General features: G+C 33.6%; 1 non-coding gene across 1 annotated transcript; it reads right to left on the bottom strand.

Moving 5' to 3' along the window:
* Nucleotides 1-412: 412 nt before the first annotated feature.
* Nucleotides 413-602, bottom strand: LOC111766846 (U2 spliceosomal RNA). Its single transcript, XR_002798801.1, has one exon. It is a non-coding gene; the product is annotated as a U2 spliceosomal RNA (small nuclear RNA).
* Nucleotides 603-8,979: the final 8,377 nt, after the last annotated feature.

The raw sequence follows: 8,979 nt of genomic DNA, 5'->3' as shown, positions 1-8,979 counted from the left end.
GAGTGTAACTCCACCCTACTGAGATAACATAAATAAAAAGGGTTGTGTAATGACTTCTCACATACAATGTTGCATTGCTGTGTTTTGTGTTTCTCGGTGCTTTGTGAAAAGACTTTCTTTAGTTTCTATTTCAGAGAATGTAGACATGATCTATAAGGACAATTCATAAACAGATATCATGGTCTCCTATGTGTTGAAATTTCTTTTCCTTTCCTTCAATTAAACAAAAGTACAGATGCAAATAAAGTCTTCTAGGTTCTCTTCCAGGTTGGCCATATCCTGGAAATAACACTGCGTAGGCCCATTGATTGAGACTTACAGCTCAGGAGCATTAAAAGATGAGTTTGGTTTTTTTTTTCTTTTTTCATTATTTTCTGCCCAAGTCTTTGCATCTTGTTTCTTTTCATTTTTTAATTTTTTATTTATTCCTGGACTTCCTAGAATACTAGGTTGATGTGTGGATGGATGGAATAAGCCCCTATTCCATCTCCCTACTCCCAAAATCCATTTAATATACTGTTCTTGGATAGAGGATGTATCAGTTATTAAACTGATCAGAATAGATACTACCTTTGATCTTAGCCAAAAGGCCGAGAAGTGGTTTGTCTGCATTTTGAAAGTAGCCTTAACACAGTGTATTAGAAGTAATCACCAAGTCAACATATAATAAAATTGATTTTTTTTTCACTTTGTATTTATTTATTAATTAGCTGACCTCATTTCAGGGGAAGGTGATCTACAGTACCACTATACAGAAGTAGCTACATCTAAATTATACTAGATTTGACTTTGGAAAAGGATCTAAGTAGTCTGAAAACAAAGATTTGAACTGAGTACTTTAAGTCCTTTTGACCTTAATGATTTTTACTTCTATATCTTCATGTATTTACTCAGTGAGTAATTACTGAGCAACTATTATATTCTTGGTACTATTGTGTTGCTGGGTAACAAGGGCAAACAAAATAGAGATCAGTTGAAAATTTGGATATAAAAGAACTCTTTTATATTTAGGTATTTTGGATCTGAAAACAAATAAATCTCCCCCTCCTCAACTTCTTGATAAAGGAAATTGTTAAATTAGGACCCTGTGATTCTCAGAATGTTTACAATTTGGGCCCAATATCTAACATTGGGATGAATTGTTTAATTGCTATTAAAACAGATTATAAAAATAGCTCAAATAGCACCACAGGCATGCTATGGTCAGGTGCTTTTATGTATATTTTATATGACTGAATTCTCAGAACAATCCCATTTTATAGATGAGAAATCTTAAGCACAGAGAAGTTAAATAGCTTGCCCAAGGTCACACAGCTAAGCAAATCACAGAATTGGAATCTGAACCAAGATACTCTTGTTTTAGCATCCATACTTTTAACTGCTCTATTACCATTACACTTTTAAATGTCCGGAGAGATATCACAAGTAGGCTTGAAGGGCAAGTAGGTACCATAAAATATTGCTGTCACTTAGCAGAATGGAAGAACAAAGGAAGAAAAAGGGAGAAATTATGTATTGTATAAGACAGCTCTTTCTTTAGGACAGATCTCAGAATCTGCCACATGTCAGTTCTACTTACATCCCATTTGCCAGAAATTATGCACATGGTCTCAACTATCTGCAAGGGGAGCTGAGAAATATAATTATATTTTAGATAGCAATATGCCCAGCTAGGCATTTTACTACTATGGGTATTAGTAAGGAGTCAGGCAGATAACTAGCAGTTTCTACTACAACCCTGTACTAATTTCACAGTGTTATTTTTTGTTCTATTGAAATTATTTTAAACAAAAGATCAAATTAAGAAGGTTAGATAGCAATTGTATATAAAGGGACCCATACTTTCAGCAAAATGTGAATGATTTCACACTTTTTAAATTGACAAGGAAATAAACACCATTTTAGTCATTTAAACATGATATATACAATCCTTTTCAGTTCGATCGTGTCATTCTCCGGCCAGAAGCATCCAATGCTTCCCTCTTTCACTCTGTGTAAAAGCAAAGGTTTCCAAAGGCCTGCCAGGTCCTACCTGTTCTGATCTTTACCCCTTGGCTTATCTCCTACTGCTTTCTCTCCCACTAACACTCCTCCAATCTCTCCTCATTGTTCCTAGAGCACCTCAGACCCCTCTGGCCCCTGGGCCCTTTTTGTACCAACAAACTCTGCCTGAAAGTGATTTTCTCAGACATGCCTGAGACTTACTCCTTCATCTCCTTTAAGCCTCCTTCATTCATACCACATTTTCTGTGAGCCCTTCCCTGATCACTCATTTATATTTCAGTCCTTATTCCACCCTGGGCCCATTTTAGCCCCTGCTTTATTCTTTTTATAATTCTTAGCACTCTCAGATATTATATATCATTTTCTTGCTGTTTTCTTTTATTCCTTTATTGTCTATCTTCTTGCAGCAAAATGCCAGCTCCGTGAAGGTTACTCCCATAACCTAGAATAAAAGGTCTGGCTCCTAATAGGAACTCAATGAATATTGATTAAATGCTTACACATGTGAAAGTGAGTTAGCCTTTGCCTCTCTTAGAGTATTAGAGTTACTGATGCTATGTTTTTATTTTCTAGCAGAGGAAAAGCTAATGGTAACTATGTCTTTATATATTCTTAATTAAGATAGCTTCCATTTTTAGGACAATTAAATATTTTAGAGTTCTGGAATTACAGAAATGCAAATCTAGTATGAGATGCTGAGCCTGAGTACTTTAAATCTTAAGGCAGGTTGCCCAGTAACTGCTTTACGTTTCTTTTTAAAACCTGAGAAGCTGAGAACAGAGTTAGTCTCTAAATCATCCACTTCATTAAGCGGAAATACAACTCCTTCTTGCCAGTCCTGAAACTGTTGCTAGAATTGTCTTTGTGTTCTACCACACTTTGTCTCCACTTCCTCTCCTAATCTATTTTGCAGGGAAATCTAATTTCTTTTCTAAATTGGAGTTGTGTGCTGCCAGTACTGATATTTTACCATCTACATTCTCATCAGTGTTATCATCTCTAAACTTCTGAATCAAAAGCATCACAGAAAATTATTTTGGAATAAATGTGTTGATCGAAGTACCAACTTATTTAAATATATCACGATTAATTGTGTTTCTCTTACAAATATCTGCATGTCTTTGCATATTAGATTGCATTTCACATGCCTGCAAGCATTAAAAATCTCTCTGATCATGCAATTGGACCTGATTTGAAAATCATAGTTATTCTTCTTATTAGCACAACTATTATTTTGTATTATTCTGAGGCTATTGGTTGTTGTATCAATTTATATTTTTATTTAACATCCTATTATTTCAGAATATGACATTTCATAGTTTTACAGAAGAGGTATTTACTGTAGGTTAACTTTAAAACATTTCTGAGAGACATTTTAATATAAAATTCACAAAATCCATGTATGTTGTTTGTGGTCACCTGAATTTGCTTTTGGACTTTGAAGATCTAGAAGCATTTTTGAATTAATTAAAACTGACTCATGAGATTGAATTCTCTCATTGGTAAAATATCAAATAGCATGTGATGTAGGTGTGTGTTTGTGCACATTCAGTGCATATATGTTGAGGAGCGAAATGTATGTCTCACTATGCATATAACTTGAGTACCTGGGTAGAATTGTAATGTATGCCTTGTAAAATCTGCCTTACAGCCAGGAATGTGAAATGCCAATTATGTTCATCAGTACATCAATTTGTCATCATGTGCAAGGATATTTATGCTAAGGTATAATTTCCTTTTTCCTTATTATTAATGATGCTTTAAACCTGAAAGGAATTTTATCTTGAAAGCTTCTTAGAATCATTAATCCTCAAGATTTGAATGAAGTAGTTAAGAATTCTTGTCCATACTTTAAAATGGGTGAAGTAAGACATAGACAATATTGATAAGCAGTCCACATATCAGAAGAATACTTCACATAGAAAATATACCTTGGCAGGGACAAGGTGAATGTGTGTGTTTCATTCCATGTAGATTTTTAAAAATTTTTTTACGTGTTTATGTATATGGGTAGATTAATTTATAGCTGTATAGTGCAGGAGAATTCAGATAGAAAAAGATTATTATCTCTTCTTTTGTTATGGATTATTAAGTACCCATCCTTGTCTTTTTTTTTTTTTCATCCAATGCTGTAGCAATAGTGAAGACTGAAGTTGTGATTTTGTTATGTCTAGCGAGATGAACTCTTCCAAATGTATTAATGTAGAAAATACCGCTTGAGACAACTGGTCTACTTAGAACCTCCTCTTATGCTATTTTAACCACTACTGTTTTTAATGTGACTCAAGATTGTAATTTTCCTACTCAGTGTTTTGAGAGAGGTGGTGGTGACTTCTTTATGTCGTTCAAATCCATCTTTGTTTTCAAATGCTTAAAATGAATTCATGTAGTAGGCAAGATAAATCCTTAGTTATTAACATTCACATTATACTTTAAAAATGAAAGGAAATTTTAGTAAATAAGTAATTCCAATGACAGAATATGAAGAATTTTTCTGAAATACGATACGGCAGATGATTAAAAAAACATAAGAAGGAACATTCCTATAAAAGGGGAAAAAACAAACATGTTAAAAACATAAAATGTGTAGAAATTATGCATAACTGGAACAAAATTCAACAGAAAATGATAAATGTCAGCAACCTGCTTCTGATTCTGCTTTTGTTATCACTTACTTGTACCTTCTCTTCTTCCTTGGCAATTTGTTTATGTCTTTGCTATAGCTTTTATATCTTTTCAACTTATATGCTTTAGCCCCCTGCCTTTAGCCAGCAAAGAACTCTAGGTGAGAGACACAGTGAAAAGTATCTTTGTATAATTAATTCTACAGGTCCTCAAATATTATAAGTACTTTAAGTACCTTTAAGTACTCAAATATTTGCTGAAAAAGAGAGAGAGAAAGGAAATATCTAGAATTTCTGTATGCAGATACTTATAATTACAGTGAGAACATTTACAAGACTGAACATTTTTATAGATGGCAAATCTTTTGTTCTCTGATTTGCCTATACATAGTACTAGCACTGCTTTCATTCAGCTTTGTATATGAGCAGCAGAAAATGTCCATAGGCTCTTTTTCTTTCTTTTTTTTCTTTTCAACCTCCATTCTATTTCTCTATTGTCTCCTTATGGCTTTACTGCAGCCTAACAATGGACTTTTATCAATTCTCCCTATCCTTGCATCTTCAGTAACTTAGACATTTACAAAAGGCATCAGGCAGGCTGGTTTTAACATATGTGTGATTTAGTACCTCAGATATTAGTTATGCAAAAGTATAGGGATTTAAGTGTAAAAAGACTTTTATTATCAATTTTTTGTTATCAATGACTTGTTAAAGCAATTTTTGTGGCTATAAAACCAGTATCTAGCAGTAAATTTCTTATGCACTTCCTCATCTTTTCCAATTATTTTACCCAACCCATTTACTCTCTGCCAAATGATATCTCTACAGTTCAGAATTTCCTACATATGTCCAAAATTAGTGAAACTTTATTTACTATTCATTTGCATAATCCTAAGTATTCCCATATGCCTTTCTTGGTGCATTACAAATCTTAGCTAATTTAATCTTTGAATATTACCATGAGTTAATTATTGGCTCCATTTTACAGAGAGATAAATTGAGGATTTGAGCTATTAATTATTGAAACTAACATTTAAAACTCAAGAGTTCTCATTCCAGAATCTGAAAGTTATGCTACCTCTTAAGAACATCAACAACTTTTAAGTTAAAATAAACAAACAGAAAAACACACTGAAATCCAAAAAAAAAAAAAAAGTTGCCTCATTTAAATGAAATAAACTTATTTTCCATAGTAGTTACTCCAGGTCTGACAATGAGCAAGTTAAGCAAGTTGAGGCTGATTTTGACCATCCAATTCCCTTTACAGTGACCTTTCTCTTTCTGTAAGTATATCTATTAACCAGCTGCTTTGTTACCAAGGTTTAATACATGCTTTACCTAGAATGTTTATATATATTCATAGCTTGTTTACATGTCTCCTATGAATAAATATTCCTAAGTTCTGGCCTTGGTCTACATAGAACCATGAGTCTGAATCCCCTGAAATTGTAAGGAAAAAATATATATATATTTCCTGTATGAAGATTTATAGCACTCATCAAATTCTCAAAATTACACAAAAGTAAAAATACTCCATTCTATATGTGATTAGCATTTATTGAGTACTTATGATGTGTTAGGTTCAATGATAAGGAATATTTAGCTGCTCTATTTCTTTTCATATTGATGGAAATACTTATAGGGGTGGTATTTTATGGATCTTTGCATTTGTATCCTTAGTTTTGTAAATCATTTTAATAGATGTTTGATAACTATTTAATAAATTAATGAAGTGATTGGTTCCTGTTTATGTGTCATAGATAGTATGCAAATGATTCTACAACCATCTCTAAGTAACAGGAAAACTGCATCATCAGTGCCACATTGTAATATCAAAGAAATTCCTGCACCTCAACTGAGTCATTTCAAGGGTCACATACTTTTAGTATCTAGTAGTAGATTTCAAAGTGATTGATATTATGAATATGACATTTCTTCTCATTACCTGTTAAGCCTTATCAGACTCAAATATAACTATTTTAATTGGCAACATGTTTTCATTTCTTTTTTCTTTTGACTTTAATTTTTTTCTTTTAACTTTTTGTTATTTTTCTACAGAGAAATGCATGTCTTAAGTGTTCCACATTAATGACATTTGACAAATGTACACACCCATGTCACTCACGTCCATATTAAGATGAAGAGTATTTCTGTGAACTCATCTCTCCAGCTTCAAATGGTCTTCTAATTGCTGACATCACAAAGTGATAGTCTAATACTTCTGAAAAATGGAAGCATACAGAATGTACTATTTATATCTATCTCTTTTATGCTTATCATGTCTGTGATATTCAGCTGTTATTGTGTTTGTAAGTTGTTTGTTCTTTATATTGCTGAATGTATTCCATTGTATACATTGAATGTACGTATTTTATTTACCCATTCTATTGATACATATTTGTATAATATTGACAGTTGATGCATATTTGGTCTTCTCCAATTTTAGTGTATTAAGAATACTGTTGCTGTGAACATTATGGAAAAATTCTTACAGAGCATAGGTGACATTTCTTTTGTATAAATATCTAAGGTTTGAATTTGTAAATTTAGAATTTTCACCAAATTTGAGAAAATTTTCTGCCTTAAATTTTTTTCTGTGCCCCATTATCTTCTTTCCTTTTGGATAAATTACATGTATTTTCAGCCTTTTGATATTGCAATATAAGTCCCTTTAGTTTCTGTTCATTTTCATTGTATTTTTTATCTTCTATGTTTTTCTTTTCTGGATAATTTCTATTGACTTGTCTTTATGTTTGCTAACTCTCCTATGTCATCTCCACTTTACTGTGAAAATAATTCAGTGTTTGTTAGGTGTTATCTTTTTTTTCCATTGGGTCCTTTATTTACCATTTCCCCACAGTAATTTCCATGTATTTACTCATATGTCCACCTTTTCCTTTGTATGGTTATGCTATATACTACTAAGTTTATTTCAGCATCATCTCCAGAATTGTTGTTATTAACTATTGTGCCCCCCTTCCCTTCCTCCTACCCCAGGTCATGTTCTTTCCTGCTTCACATGTCTAATAATTTTATGCTGAACAATGCAGATGTTATGTTGTTAAGAGTTTATAATTAATGTTTCTTTTAGAGAACATTGAATTTTGTTTTGGTGAGTAGGTAAATCAGCCTTATTCTTTTGTGGCTTTCTTTTTCTTTTATCAGAACAAGTCTATGGTAGCACTGACTTCAAGGTGCTACCCCTAAGGTATGGCCTTGCATCTCATTTCAATGTCTAGGGAGCTCAGTGTAATCTTTCCACTCGTGTTCATCATTCCTTCATCATGCACTAATGTGTGATATCCAGAATTCTGGTTCAGTGCACAGAAGCTATTTCCTTCCATTAATTGCAGATTCTCACCCTTTCTATGTGCAGTTGAGTATTAGGCCAAAGGCAAAATTTGGGGTTCTTTCTCTCTACCATTCCTGTCGCAGTTTGATATTACTAATGAATTCCAAAAAAATTTTTTTTGGATTTTGTTTTTAAACTGGTCTTTTCCTCTGGGCGTATGAGAGAGGATTACATTGGTCTACTTAATCAAGTAAACTCTTGTGTCAGTATGGCATTGAGTACACACCCCTTGGTGGGTGGGGAACTCACAGATAAAAGGCATGGCAAAGGACTTATTTGGGGGTTTTTGATGTTGGAGTTTTGATACTGGAGTTTGATGCTGAAGCCTTAAGCTGGAGCCCCAGGAAGTAAGCCCACAGAGGAAAGAGAAGCAAGGCCCAGGAAGGGAGGAACCCATGAAGCCTGAACCCTCACAGACATTGGCAGCCATCTTGCTCCAACACATGAAAATAAACACTGGTGAGGGAAGTAACTTATGGTTTATGGCCTGGTATCTGTAATCTCCTACCCCAAATATATACCCTTTATAAAAATCAAATAATTTCTGGTGTTTTGCAACAGCATTCCTTTGGCTGACTAACACAGAATTTGGTAGTGAGAGTGTAGTAGTACTTTTGCAATTAAGGAATGCTGGAATGGTTTTATAAATGGGTAAGGGGTATTTTTGGAGGAATTGTGAGATGCTTGGAAGGAAAGACATACAGAGCTTTGAAGAGACTGTTGATAGCAACATGGATGCTAAAGAGACTTTTTATGATGCCTTAGAAGTAAATGATGAAATTATTATTAGAAACTGGAGGAAAGGTGATCCATGTTTTAAACTTGCAGAGAACTTAGCATGATTAAATCCTGGTGTTTTATGGACAGCAGAATTTGAAAATGGCAAACCTGGGCATTTAGCTGAAGAAATTTCCAAAGGAAACCCAGAGAATGCAGCTTGACTTCTGCTTGCCACTTACAGCAAAATGCTAGATGAGAGAGATATGCTGAGGACTGAAC

Source organism: Dasypus novemcinctus, chromosome 4, assembly GCF_030445035.2.
Source record: "Dasypus novemcinctus isolate mDasNov1 chromosome 4, mDasNov1.1.hap2, whole genome shotgun sequence".
Lineage (NCBI taxonomy): Eukaryota > Metazoa > Chordata > Mammalia > Cingulata > Dasypodidae > Dasypus > Dasypus novemcinctus.
Note: the sequence above shows the minus strand (reverse complement) of the source record. Positions and strands in the feature narration are given on the sequence as shown.